Here is a 15,697-nt window from a genome sequence, read left to right on the forward strand (position 1 = left end):
TCCAGAGATGGGGTCTTGCTATATTGCCCAGACTGGAGTGCAGTGGCTATTAACAAGCACAAACGGCACTTTACAGCCCCAAAATCCTGGACAAGTGATCCTCCTGCCTCTGCCTCCTAAGTAGCTAGTGCTACAGGTGCAACTACCACACCCAGCTTAGATCCATTTAATTTTTGAGGTTCAGCAGACTAGTTGCGGTAAGGTAGACCAGTGGCAGTGGCTAAAGAATGCTCTACTATTTACATAGTGAAAATGACTGAGAGAAGAGGGAAGTAATATTAAGTAAAAAAAAAAAAAAAAAAACATATCACTATGTTCAGACCCTTTATTAGATACTTCATGTTCACTCTGAAGACTGATTAAGTCACTTGTCTGAAGTGGTGGAAGTAGGATTTGGACTGAGGTCTGACTCCAGAACCCTATGATCTTTCTACTGCAGCTTAATTCTCCCTTCTAGTCTTCTTTTGCCTTCCCCATCTATGGCTGGGTTCTGGTTGGTACTCAGGGGAAGACTCAGAATACTGAGAGAGAAGCAAAAAGGACTTTAAATGGCTGAAGAGATGATCAACAGCATCCTAGGTACAAGGATTATTAGAAAGCTACAACCAGTCCACCTAATGAAGTAAGAGCAGGTTTCTTAGCTTCACTTACAGGATTCTCCTTAGAGTACTTCTACTTGATTTTAGCTCCTAAGACTTAACTGCTGCTAATGTCCAGGCATCCTAGATATGAAGGACAGACCTAAGGAAGATGAAGTCACAAGAAAGCCAAGACCAGGTACAGATGCTTCCCTATGCCATTCTGAATCACGCGTTAGCCTTACATGTATCGCAGTTCACAGTAAAAAGTCTGTTTTATCTTGCTTAATATACACAAAAACAGAAAACTATTAAAATTTGTTAGTTCTTCTTCTGGATTTCTAACACTTTGCTTCTATCTTTGACACATTAACTATACCATATATGGAAACAAAATAATATAATCTTTTTACAGAAAGTAATGAGAAATGAGTTTACTTATAAGGAATCAGCTTAGTACTTTATTATTACTATAAAATCTACCATAAAAGAAGTCAGAAGATAACTAAATTATTTACCATCCAGAGAAGGATTTACGTGATGAAATAGGTTGAAACAAAGTATCAAGTAGACTAAATCTGACCATGCCCTGTTCTTCTATCAAAAATAACAGATTTATCTACGGTTGGTTTCTTGCCAGTCAATGTAGCACTTAGCTGTTGTTACACTTACTTTATTACATACATTGTTTTACTTATCTAAAATATAAACCTTTGGGATTTCTATGAATGCTAACATTTGTGCATGTTTAAGATGACTCTGGAATACTATAATGTGGCTAATATGAGAAATGATGGTTATCATCAATATGTGGGAGCTAAAAAAACAAAACAAAACAAAAAACCAAACTCATGGAGATAGAGAATAAAGTGATGGCTACCAAAGGCTGGGAAGGGTAGTGGGGAGGGAGGGATAAAGAAGGGATGATTAATGGGTACAAATATACAATTAGATGGAATAAGATCTAGGGTTTGGCAACACAATAAAGAGACCTTTTTTTTTTTTCTTAAACCATGATTTATTGTATATTTCAAAACAACTAAATGAGTGGAACTGGAATGTTCCTAACACAAAGAAATGATAAATGCTTGAGGTGATGGATACTCAAATTACCCTGATTTGATCATTACACATTGTATGCTTGTATCAAAATATCACATGTACCCTGTAAATATGTACAACTATTATGTATCCATAATTTTTTTAAAAAGAGAAGTATATACAATGTACTTCTTCTTATTCACTTCAGACTAAAACTAAAAATAATCTTACAGAATTTTCTTCCTTTTCACGGAGTCCCTAAGTTTCACCAAAACCACAAAATCCTCCCCAGTGTAATTTCTGATGTTTGTAATAGAGGTAGTATCTTCCCGGACTGGTTAAAAAATAAAAGGGACTCTGACAATCTCAAAACTTTCTTGTTCAAATATGTGTCCTTTTATGTTTGTTCAGGCTTACCCCCTTTTATTTATAATTACCAGAGTAGTATTTCAAAATTTCTAATTTAATATTATTTGATACCATAAATTCTTTTCTTCTATATTGTATAACATGGTGTAAGGAAACAAAGTTTCTGATTTCATTAGATGAGTCTTATCAAATAGGAAGGTATCTAAGTATATAAAAGATATACTACTATTCAACAGCACACAATGATCAAAAATCTGAATTGGAATTCAAAGTCTGCTGTTTACTAATTGTGACTTGACTTTTCTAAACCAAATTTCCTTATTAGTAAAATCAGGTAATTGCCATTATAAGAAGAAACAGAAACAACAAATGGACATAAACCTCTTAGCACGGTCCCTAGCATACACATATTAGCTCTCTGACTAATGAAATCAATTCAACCTGTTTCTTTACTGGTAAAGCACAGAAAATGCCACCTAACTTCAAAGGTTGCCATGAGGATTAAATAAACATATATCCATAAATTCCTGGTACATTTATTATTCTAATAGGCAAATTATAATAATGGCCTAAATTGTTAATAGAAATAGTTAATTTAATTTTATTTTTTTGAGACAGAGACTCGCTCTGTCGCCCAGGCTGGAGAGCAGTGGCACTATCTCGGCTCACTGCAAGCTCCGCCTCCCGGGTTCATGTCATTCTCCTGCTTCAGCCTCCCAAGTGGCTGGGACTACAGGTGACTGCCACCACGCCTGGCTAATTTTTTTGTATTTTTAGTAAAAACGGGGTTTCACCATGTTAGCCAGGATGGTCTCGACCTCCTAACCTCGTGATCCACCCGCCTTGGCCTCCCAAATTGTTGGGATTACAGGCGTGAGCCACTGCACTTGGCGTAGTTATTCTTTAATAAATAAGCTTAATAGTTACTCTAGGCTGGGCATGGTGGTTCACGCCTGTAATCCCAGCACTTTGGGACGCTAAGGCGCGTCGATCGCCTGAGGTCAGGAGTTCCAGACCAGCCTGGCCAACATAGTGAAACCCTGTCTCTAAAAAAATTAGCTGGGCGTGGTGGCGGGTGCCTATAATCCCAGCTACTCAGGAGGCTGAGGCAGGAGAATCGCTTGAACTCCAGAGGCCAGGCTGCAGTGAGCCGAGGTTGTGCCACTGCACTCCAGCCTGGGCTACAGAGTGAGACACTTTGTCTCAAAAAAGCCAAAAAAAAAAAATTACTCTAATAAATCTTACTCTTAATTATTTACTTAATAAATAAGTAAATAAATTTTTAAAACTTTAGTTCCAAATTTACCTTGTGTTTCTTAAAATATATTATTTCTCCTACTAATCTTAAAAAACAAACAAACAAACAAAAACACATTTTAGCCAGGCACGGTGGCTCAAGCCTGTAATCCCAGCACTTTGGGAGGCCGAGGTGGGCGGATCACAAGGTCAGGAGATTGAGACCATCCTGGCTAACACGGTGAAACTCCGTCTCCACTAAAAATACAAAAAATTAGCTGGGCGTGGTGGCAGGTGCCTGTAGTCCCAGCCACTTGGGAGGCTGAGGCAGGAGAATGGCGAACCTGTAGAACCCAGGTGGCGGAGGTTGCAGTGAGCAGAGATCGCGCCACTGCTCTCCAGCCAGAGCGACAGAGTGAGACTCCGTCTCAAAAAACAAATAAATAAATAAAAATAAAATAAATAAATAAATAAATAAATAAAACCTTGAATTAATTTTTAGCGGCAGACTGTCACTGTTAACAAAACAAGTGTCAACCTATGAACATAATTAATTCTCACTGTAGAACTTAAGGACGTTTTATGATAAATTCAAGCACTATACTATATTGAGTATAGTCAGAAACTTCAACTTGTACAAGAGAATGAGATCTCTACACACTGCAAAACACAAAACAAAATTAAAAGTGTGTATTACCGTCACTGGGAAGCCTTGTTTTCACAGCTTTTCTAATTAATAGCAATAATTCATTTCAAAGATTATTTACACCACATACCTCACCCCACAATGGATATGAGATAACTCACTGGATCATTTTTAAAGCTTAATGCTATGTGAAATAAATGCTATGTGAAATAAATCCTATGGAAACAAGAGAAAATTCCTAACAACTTTAATTTGCACAGGAAGGGGCAAATGGTTGCAAAACGTGACATAAAAGGAGGAAAATTTTATCTTTTCTTGTAAAGGTTCTGAGGCTAATATAAACATCACATAAATTCCCTTATTTCAGAGTGGAAGGAGATAAAAGACATCAAGTAGATAAAGTTTCCAGATAATATTTAAGATGTTCCCTACAAAAATATTAAGTAAACCATACTAAAAGTTTGTATCATGCATTAAATTTGGTCAGAACGAAAGGCTGATTCTTCCAAATGTAGGCAAAAAAAGAGTAATCACAATCTCATTTCAAAGCAGCAAACTGTGGCAGAGACTGCCGGTTTTTGTTGTTGTTGTTTTTTTTTTTTTTAACTCTATAAAGGCAAATTAACTCTTTCCAGTGATAAATGGTAGCAGAGGCCTGGTGTTACAACACTTGTACTTAATTAGGAATTTATTTCAGTCTGACAATATCAACGACAGTATGCCTTCCAGTAAGTGAGGTCTTTATGTTAAAGTCTGACCAAATCATGGTTAGAATGCAAAACTTACTTTTTAATAGTAGGAAGAAAGATAAAGACCTTAAACTCAGGACAGATGAAACATGGTCTGATGAATTTACACCTCTTATCTGTCTTCTCAAAGATCTCCAAAAAACAAAAGTACAGTTAACACACTGCAAGGAGTTGTAGGACAGAACCTACAATATCCCTACTTCTTTATCCTTCCTCTTCCAATACACAAAAACGAATACTGAAAGGGTTAGTCTTTAGAGCTGTTCATCAAAATTTCTGGTATGATTGTACTTTCTGGCTGTCCTGTGGCTGGGAGGGGTTAGGTGCCTAATTCTGGCCAATTGTAAGTCAAAGTGACCTATATGACTTCTGAACCATGGCATTTAACTGTCAGTGAAAGATGTGAAATCTTTCAATGCACTCTTCCACCTGTCGCCAGGCTTGAGATGTTTACTGCTGTACCACCCTGGTTCCCCTGCTGATCCAGGACAATGATCTAAAATGTGACAAGAATAAGAAAAAAAACTTTGTGTATTTTATGCCACTAAGATTTTGAGGTTCTTGGTTATCACAGCATATCCTAGCCCATCCTAACAAATATAAATTGGTACCTGGAGATAGGATACTATTATAACAAAAAAACTAAAATATATGCCACTGGCTTGAAGGCCAGGCAGCAAGGAAACTTCTCAGAGGCTAGAAGGATGGCAATCCTTAACAAGCAGTACAAAATATTTGGTAAAAGTCAGTTATAATAATTTGAAAAGCAGGTAGATAATGTATTTAATAAACCTATAGCTCTAGGGGAAGAGGTTAAAAAAACTGGACATTTCCCAACAGGTATAGGAAAAAATGCTCATCATGACTAACCATCAGGAAAATGCAAATCAACACTACAATGAAATTTCACCTCACTCAAGTGAGAACGGCTATTAGAAAGACAAAAAGTAACAAATGTTGGTGAGGATGTAGAGAAAAAGAACTCTCACACACTGTCAGTGGGAATGTAAATCAGTACAGCCATTACAGAAAACATCATGGAGAGGATCCTCAAAAAAAAAAAAAAAAAAAAAAATCAATGTAAATTACCATCAATAGATGAATGAAGAAAATGTGGTGACACACACACACACTCACAATGGAATAATATTCAGCTAAAAAAAGGATGAAATTCTGTCATTTGCTACAACACAGATGAGCCTAGGAGATACTATGTTAAAGTGAGATAAACCAGACACAGAAAGATAAATACCACATGATCTCATTCATATGTGAAATCTCAACAAAACAAAACAACAACTCATAGAAGTTGAGGGAAGAACAGTGTTTTCCAGAGACTGGGGATGTTAGGAGGGATGGGGAACAGGGAGAAGTTGGTCAAGGGGGACAATTTACAGTCAGATAGGAGTCAGTTCTGGTACTCTATCGGACAGTAGAGTGACTATTGCTAACGACAGCACATTATATGTTTCAAAATAGCCAGAAGGATTGTGAATGTTCTCACAACAAAGAAATGATAAATGCTTAAGGTCATGGCTATGTTAATTGCCATGATCTGGTCATTACACAGTGTACACACGTATAGAACATTACTCCATAAATATAGCCATGCGTTGCTTAATAATGGGAATGTGTTCTGAGAAATGCATTAGGTGACTGTATCATGCAAACACTACAGATTTACTTAACAAACTTAGATGGTATAACTTACTACATAGTATTTGTGGATCTAAGCATATCTAAACATGGAAAAGGTACAGTAAGAATATGTTATTACAACTTTGGGGGACACCAGAGTCATATATATGGTCTGTTGACTGAAACGTCACTATGCAGAACATAATTGTATGTATGATCACTACGCGCCAATTTTAAAAACCCTAACATTAAAATGGTATGTTGGTTGTCTTGACTGTTTGGTATTGCAAGAAAAACAATTTTTAAAATTGACCAGAGTTTGTAAGCAGGAATAAAAGGAAGAGGGCCCCAAAATGCGGAGGCTTTCACAGTTGGAAGAAAAGATTTATCGACCCCAAGCTGTAAGTTTAAAAACCACCAAAGGCTTTGAGCAACAAAGTTAGAGTATCAAATCAAATCAAGAGTATGGGCATCATATTCACTGTTAAAACATCTCAATGGGTTAAAGAGAAGAGTCTCAGAGCAGAGATCCAATTAAAATTGTGACACCCAATTAATGCTCTCAGTTGAATAAAATGCTCTGAGGAAAAGAAAAAGACACATAAATACACACACACAGAGCCCAACAGGTTACTGGTAGCAGCGTTTATAAAACATACATCTGGTAAAGAACACTGGCATATGAGCTGAATGGAAACGTGTTTTTAGACACATTACAAGCTTGCACAATTGTGGTACCAACAAACAACAAACAACCCAGAGCCTGAATTAAAAACCTGATTTAAAAGTATACTTAAGTCTCCAACTTTCTATAGGAAGCAGGTCGTCAAGCGTTTTTGCTCCCAATGAGGTAGACTCTGCTGGAACCATCATTATCCTCATATAACTCTAAATTACAATAGGAGTTATGTCCCTCCTAATCTCTAAACATAGCTCTGGGATAGACTAAACTAGAAACATACGAATAAATTAACAGTAAGCCAATCCAGTCATTTATTAAAAAAATTAGAGGCATTAAGCTCCAATGCTAGAGGTACTTGGAGCTTAGTCATGTGGTGAGACTATAACCAAATAACTACATAAATAAAATGGAAATTTACAGCAGTAATTGCCATGAAAGATGGTATTATGAGAGCCTGTGACAGTCCTGTCATAATGAGTGGATACCTAGGAAGTGATCCTGGGCTGAGATCTGAAGGATCTGCGGGAGATTACTAAACCAACCCACAGGGGAACGGTGTTTCAGTGCATGAGAATAAATGAGAAATGATTCTGTGGCCGAAGCGAATTTGAAGGCTTTGGAGGTACTAAAAGGACATAGGAGCCAGGTTACATAAAGTCTAGTATATAATGCTACTTTGAAAACAATGGGAACTCTTCATAGGTTTTTAACAAGAGTGACACAATGAGATTTTCTTTTTCAAAGGGCTACTGGTTGTATTAAGAATACTGGGGAGACAGCAATTATAGTCTTGGGAAGACCAGTGAGGAAGCTACTTAAATTTAGGCAAGAGATGGCAATACCTTGAATTAGGGAAGTAGCAATAGAGACAATAACATCTGAAATATTTGGAACTTATTTTAAACTTTTGATAGCCTGTCTACACCTTCATCCTAGTTCTCCAATTTCTCCACTGGATTCACAGTCAATCTGAATACATTAAGCTGAGTGGAAGGGCAGCCCACACCCATTTGTTACAGCTAGCTAACAAAAAACAGCATTTACATCACAAGTATGCCTTTCCAACAGCCCCAGCAATCCTTTTAGAAGACACACATGTATTAGGGATGGGTGGTCATCTTGTTTCATGCCACGTTATTTAGCAGTCAAACACACTGGATTATATTCCATTATTTCCCAATTGATAAGGTAGTCTGCTTAGTGAAAAATCCTGGATCCAAATCTTAGAAATTGCAGATTTTATTCAAATTTAAGATTCCAGAAAGGATTTAAGGTAGTTAGGCCCCCAAATAAAGGAGCATTATTATAGGTATTAATTGGTTTCTTGCTAGTGATACAAAGTACTATGCATCCTTGAGAAATAGTTTTAGATATGAACAAGAATTAAGGTTCAACTGAGAAATTTTATGGAAAAAAAAACCCCCAGTCATAAAAATATAAAGGCCAGAAAAAAAAGCATCTCCAAAAAAGCGGAACAAAATGTTTCATCACTACAAAAGTTAGAATGGCTGATCTCATGTGTATTGTACAAAATCACAGTGTAGAAGTTCAAACGTAAGATGAAATAAAACTTAATGGACGCTTTAAAATAGTGCAGAGAAAATTCCAAGACAAACGAATCAAGGTATATTATTTTTTCTGTATATTTCAGGGTATACAGAAAAAAAGACTGCTATTTTCTTTTTTCTTTTTTCACACTTAATTCACTTTATTTTTCTTGTATAAAAACCCTATGTTGTAGGCACAGCTGGAGCCTGGGTCTGCTGCACGGAGACTCTGGTGTGGGTCTTGATGAGGTGGTCAGTGAATTCCTGATAGGGAGACTTGGTAAATACAGTCTCCTTCCAGAGGTCGGGGATCAGGTGGCTGTAGGTCTTAGAAATGGCGTCAAAGGTGGCCTTGGCGAAGTTGCCCAGGGTGGCAGTGCAGCCCCGGGCTGAGGTGTAGCAGTCATCGATACCAGCCATCATGAACAGCTTCTTAGGCACAGGTGCGGAGACGATGCCAGTGCACCTGGGTGCAGGGATAAGGCGCGCCAGCACAGAGCCGCAGCGGCCTGTCACCTTGCAAGGGACGGTGCGGAGCTGGCCGATCTTGTTCCCCCAGTAGCCTCTGCGCACGGGGACAATGGAGAGCTTGGCCAGGATGATGGCCCCACGGATGGCGGTGGCCACCTCCTTGGAGCACTTAACACCCAGACCGACGTGGCCACCATTGTAGTCCCCGATAGCAACAAACGCCTTGAACCTGGTGCGCTGGCTGGCACAGGTCTGCTTCTGCACTGGCATAATCTTCAAAACCTCATCCTTGAGAGAGGCCCCCCAGGAAAAAGCCAATGATCTCTGATTCCTTAATGGGCAGGGAGAAGAGATAGATCTCCTCCAGGGACTTCGTCTTCATGTCCTTGACCAAGCAGCCCAACCTGGTGACGGGCATCCACTCCTTATCCTCGGCCTTGCCTCTGCGAGCTCCGCGGCCTCGGCCCCGGCCCCGTCCACGGCCGCGATCCCGGCCCCGGATGCCACTGCCGAAACCTCCGCGGAAGCCACCACAGTTCCCCAACCCAGGGCCACCAGGGCCTCCGGGCTCCCCCGCTGCACCAGCGTCATCCGCCATTTGGTGTTTTCTTGGAAAAGAAGTGACTATTTTCTTTTAAATTGCATTACAAAGAAACATTCACAAAGGGAAAAAAATCCATACAGAAGTCTCATATGTAGTGTCAAGATTCCATTATGGTAAATGAAAAGGAAACTTTAATTAACTGGGCATGGTGGTGGGTGCCTGTAATTCCAGCTACTTGGGAGGCTGAGGCAGAATTGCTTGAACCTGGGAGGCGGAGGTTGCAGTGAGCCAAGATAGCACCATTGAACTCCAGCCTGTGCAAAAACAGCAAAACTCCGTCTCAAAAGAAAAAAAAAAAAAAAGAAAACTTTAAGGCAGGTAATATGGTAACTGCAACTAAAATCTTCATTTTTCAAAACTTTCTGATTAGAGAGAAGAAATTTTAATATATAAAAGTTTAGAGTAGATAATCAAGGGGTGGAGCCAAGATGGCCGAATAGGAACAGCTCCGGTCTCCAGCTCCCAGCCCCAGCGACACAGAAGACGGGTGATTTCTGCATTTCTGCTTGAGGTACCGGTTTCATCTCACTAGGGAGTGCCTAACAGTGGGTTCAGGACAGTCGGTGAAGCGCACTGTGCGCGAGCCAAAGCAGGGCGAGGCATTGCCTCACTCGGGAAGCGCAAGGGGTCAGGGAGTTCCCTTTCCTAGTCAAAGAAAGGGAAAACAGACGGCACCTGGAATATCGGGTCAGTCCCGTCCTAATACTGCGCTTTTCCAACGGGCCTGGAAAACGGCACACTAGGAGATTGTGTCCCGCACCTGGCTCGGAGGGTCCTATGCCCACAGAGTCTCGCTGATTGCTAGCACAGCAGTCTGAGATCACGCTGCAAGGCGGCAACGAGGCTGGGGGAGGGGCGCCCGCCATTGCCCAGGCTTGCTTAGGTAAACAAAACAGCCAGGAAGCTCGAACTGGGTGGAGCCCACCACAGCTCAAGGAGGCCCGCCTGCCTCTGTAGGCTCCACCTCTGGGGGCAGGGCACAGACAACCAAAAACTCAGCGAGAACCTCCACAGCCTTAAATGTCCCTGTCTGACTGACAGCTTTGAAGAGAGTAGTGGTTCTCCCAGCACGCAGCTGGAGATCTGAGAATGGACAGACTGCCTCCTAAAGTGGGTCCCTCACCCCTGAGCAGCCTAACTGGGAGGCACCCCCCCAGTAGGGACAGACTGACACCTCATTCAACCGGGTACTCCTCTGAGACAAAACTTTCAGAGGAACTATCAGACAGCTGAATTTGTGGTCTCACGAAAATCAGCTGTTCTGCAGCCACCGCTGCTGACACCCAGCCAAACAGGGTCTGGAGTGGACCTCTAGTAAACGCCAACAGACCTGCAGCTGAGGGTCTTGTCTGGTAGAAGGAAAATTAACAAACAGAAAGGACATCCACACCAAAAACCCATCTGTACATCACCATCATCGAAGACAAAAAGTAGACAAAACCACAAAGATGGGGAAAAAACAGACCAAAAAAACTGGAAACTCTAAAAAACAGAGCACCTCTCCTCCTCCAAAGGAACGCAGTTCCTCACCAGCAACGGAACAAAGCTGGATGGAGGATGACTTTGATGAGTTGAGAGAAGAAGGCTTCAGACGATCAAACTACTCTGAGCTATGAGAGGAAATTCAAAACAATAGCAAAGAAGTTAAAAACTTTGAAAAAAAATTAGAAGAATGGATAACTAGAATAACCAATGGAGAGAAGAGCTTAAAGGAGATGATGGAGCTGAAAGCCAAGTTTCGAGAACTACGCGAAGAATGCAGAAGCCTCAGTAGCAGATGCGATCAACTGGAAGAAAGGGTATCGCTGATAGAAGATGAAATGAATGAAATGAAGAGAGAAGGGAAGTTTAGAGAAAAAAGAATAAAAAGAAATGAACAAAGCCTCCAAGAAATTTGGGACTATGTGAAAAGACCAAACCTACGTCTGATTGGTGTACCTGAAAATGATGGGGAGAATGGAACCAAGTTGGAAAACACTCTGCAAGATATTATCCAGGAGAACTTCCCCAATCTAGCAAGGCAGGCCAGCATTCAGATTCAGGAAATACAGAGAACGCCACAAAGATACTCCTCGAGAAGGGCAACTCCAAGACACATAATTGTCAGATTCACCAAAGTGGAAATGAAGGAAAAAATGTTAAGGGCAGCCAGAGAGAAAGGTCGGGTTACCCACAAAGGGAAGCCCATCAGACTAACAGCTGATCTCTCAGCAGAAACTCTACAAGCCAGAAGAGAGTGGGGGCCGATATTCAACACTCTTAAAGAAAAGAATTTTCAACCCAGAATTTCCTATCCCGCTAAACTAAGCTTCATAAGTGAAGGAGAAATAAAATACTTTACAGACAAGCAAACGCTGAGTGATTTTGTCACCACCAGGCCTGCCCTAAAAGAGCTCCTGAAGGAAGCACTAAACATGGAAAGGAACAACCGGTACCAGCCCCTGCAAAAACATGCCAAATTGTAAAGACCATCGAGGCTAGGAAGAAACTATAGCAACTAACGAGCAAAATAACCAACATCCATCATAATGACAGGATCAGATTCACACATAACAATATTCACGTTAAATGTAAATGGGCTAAATGCTCCAATCAAAAGACACAGACTGGCAAACTGGATAAGGAGTCAGGACCCATCAGTGTGCTGTATTCAGGAAACCCATCTCACGTGCAGAGACACACATAGACTCAAAATAAAGGGATGGAGGAAGATCTATCAAGCAACTGGAAAACAAAAAAAGGCAGGGGTTGCAATCCTAGTCTCTGATAAAATAGACTTTAAACCAACAAAGATCAAAAGAGACAAAGAAGGCCATTACATAATGGTAAAGGGATCAATTCAACAAGAAGAGCTAACTATCCTAAATATATATGCACCCAACACAGGAGCACCCAGATTCATAAAGCAAGTCCTCAGTGACCTACAAAGGGACTTAAACTCCCACACAATAATAATGGGAGATTTTAACACCCCACTGTCAGCATTAGACAGATCAACGAGACAGAAAGTTAACAAGGATATCCAGGAATTGAACTCAGCTCTACATAAAGTGGACCTAATAGACATCTACAGAACTCTCCACCCCAAATCAACAGAATATACATTTTTTTCAGCACCACACCACACCTATTCCAAAATTGACCACATAGTTGGAAGTAAAGCTCTTCTCAGCAAATGTAAAAGAACAGAGATTATAACAAACTGTCTCTCAGACCACAGTGCAATCAAACTAGAACTCAGGATTAAGAAACTCAGTCAAAACCGCTCAACTACATGGAAACTGAACAACCTGCTCCTGAATGACTATTGGGTACATAATGAAATGAAGGCAGAAATAAAGATGTTCTTTGAAACCAACGAGAACAAAGACACAACATACCAGAATCTCTGGGACACGTTCAAAGCAGTGTGTAGAGGAAAATTTATAGCACTAAATGCCCACAAGAGAAAGCAGGAAAGATCCAAAATTGACACCCTAACATCACAATTAAAAGAACTAGAAAAGCAAGAGCAAACACATTCAAAAGCTAGCAGAAGGCTAGAAATAACTAAAATCAGAGCAGAACTGAAGGAAATAGAGACACAAAAAACCCTTCAAAAAATTAATGAATCCAGGAGCTGGTTTTTTGAAAAGATCAACAAAATTGATGGACCGCTAGCAAGACTAATAAAGAAGAAAAGAGAGAAGAATCAAATAGATGCAATAAAAAACGAAAAAGGGGATATCACCACCGATCCCACAGAAATACAATCTACCATCAGAGAATACTACAAACACCTCTATGCAAATAAACTAGAAAATCTGGAAGAAATGGATAAATTCCTCAACAAATACACCCTCCCAAGACTAAACCAGGAAGAAGTTGAATCTCTGAATAGACCAATAACAGGTTCTGAAATTGTGGCAATAATCAATAGCTTACCAACCAAAAAGAGTCCAGGACCTGATGGATTCACAGCTGAATTCTACCAGAGGTACAAGGAGGAACTGGTACCATTCCTTCTGAAACTATTCCAATCGATAGAAAAAGAGGGAATCCTCCCTAACACATTTTACGAAGCCAGCATCGTCCTGATACCAAAACCTGGCAGAGACATAACCAAAAAAGAGAATTTCAGACCAATATCCTTGATGAACATTGATGCAAAAATCCTCAATAAAATACTGGCAAACCGAATCCAGCAGCACATCAAAAAGCTTATCCACCATGATCAAGTGGGCTTCATCCCTGGGATGCAAGGCTGGTTCAACATACGCAAATCAATAAATGTAATCCAGCATATAAACAGAACCAAAGACAAAAACCACATGATTATCTCAATAGATGCAGAAAAGGCCTTTGACAAAATTCAACAACCCTTCATGCTAAAAACTCTCAATAAATTAGGTATCGATGGGACGTATCTCAAAATAATAAGAGCTATCTACAACAAACCCACAGCCAATATCATACTGAATGGGCAAAAACTGGAAGCATTCCCTCTGAAAACTGGCACAAGACAGGGATGCCCTCTCTCACCGCTACTATTCAACATAGTGCTGGAAGTTCTGGCCAGAGCAATCAGGCAGGAGAAGGAAATAAAGGGTATTCAATTAGGAAAAGAGGAAGTCAAATTGTCCCTGTTTGCAGATGACATGATTGTATATCTAGAAAACCCCATTGTCTCAGCCCAAAATCTCCTTAAGCTGATTAGCAACTTCAGCAAAGTCCCAGGATACAAAATTAATGTACAAAAATCACAAGCATTCTTGTACACCAATAACAGACAAACAGAGAGCCAAATCATGAGTGAACTCCCATTCACAATTGCTTCAAAGAGAATAAAATACCTAGGAATCCAACTTACAAGGGATGTGAAGGACCTCTTCAAGGAGAACTACAAACCACTGCTCAATGAAATAAAAGAGGATACAAACAAATGGAAGAACATTCCATGCTCATGGGTTGGAAGAATCAATATCGTGAAAATGGCCATACTGCCCAAGGTAATTTATAGATTCAATGCCATCCCCATCAAGCTACCAATGACTTTCTTCACAGAATTGGAAAAAACTACTTTAAAGTTCATATGGAACCAAAAAAGAGCCCGCATCGCCAAGTCAATCCTAAGCCAAAAGAACAAAGCTGGAGGCATCACGCTACCTGACTTTAAACTATACTACAAGGCTACAGTAACCAAAACAGCATGGTACTGGTACCACAACAGAGACATAGATCAATGGAACAGAACAGAGCCCTCAGAAATGATGCCGCATAGCTACAACTATCTGATCTTTGACAAACCTGACAAAAACAAGAAATGGGGAAAGGATTCCCTATTTAATAAATGGTGCTGGGAAAACTGGCTAGCCATATGTAGAAAGCTGCAACTGGATCCCTTCCTTACACCTTATACAAAAATTAATTCAAGATGGATTAAAGACTTAAATGTTAGACCTAAAACCATTAAAATCCTACAAGAAAACCTAGGCAATACCATTCAGGACATAGGCGTGGGCAAGGACTTCATGTCTAAAACACCAAAAGCAATGGCAACAAAAGCCAAAATCGACAAATGGGATCTCATTAAACTAAAGAGCTTCTGCACAGCAAAAGAAACTATCATCAGAGTGAACAGGCAACCTACACAATGGGAGAAAATTTTTGCAACCTACTCATCTGACAAAGGGCTAATATCCAGAATCTACAATGAACTCAAACAAATTTACAAGAAAAAAACAAACAACCCCATCAAAAAGTGGGCAGAGGACATGAACAGACACTTCTCAAAAGAAGACATTTATGCAGCCAAAAAACACATGAAGAAATGCTCCTCATCACTGGCCATCAGAGAAATGCAAATCAAAACCACAGTGAGATACCATCTCACACCAGTTAGAATGGCCATCATTAAAAAATCAGGAAACAACAGGTGCTGGAGAGGATGTGGAGAAATAGGAACACTTTTACACTGTTGGTGGGACTGTAAACTAGTTCGACCATTGTGGAAGTCAGTGTGGCGATTCCTCAGGGATCTAGAACTAGAAATACCATTTGACCCAGCCATCCCATTACTGGGTATATACCCAAAGGACTATAAATCATGCTGCTATAAAGACACATGCACACGTATGTTTATTGCGGCACTATTCAC

General features: G+C 40.1%; 1 protein-coding gene and 1 pseudogene across 6 annotated transcripts in view; both read right to left on the reverse strand.

Annotated features, from left to right (window-relative positions):
* EPC1 (enhancer of polycomb homolog 1) overlaps positions 1 to 15,697 on the reverse strand; it is a 119,078-nt gene that overhangs the window by 54,117 nt on the left and 49,264 nt on the right. The gene's annotated exons all lie outside the window — the stretch shown is intronic.
* Positions 8,163 to 9,622, reverse strand: LOC129480795 (small ribosomal subunit protein uS5-like; annotated as a pseudogene).

This window comes from Symphalangus syndactylus, chromosome 4, assembly GCF_028878055.3.
Source record: "Symphalangus syndactylus isolate Jambi chromosome 4, NHGRI_mSymSyn1-v2.1_pri, whole genome shotgun sequence".
In the NCBI taxonomy this organism is placed as follows: Eukaryota; Metazoa; Chordata; class Mammalia; order Primates; family Hylobatidae; genus Symphalangus; species Symphalangus syndactylus.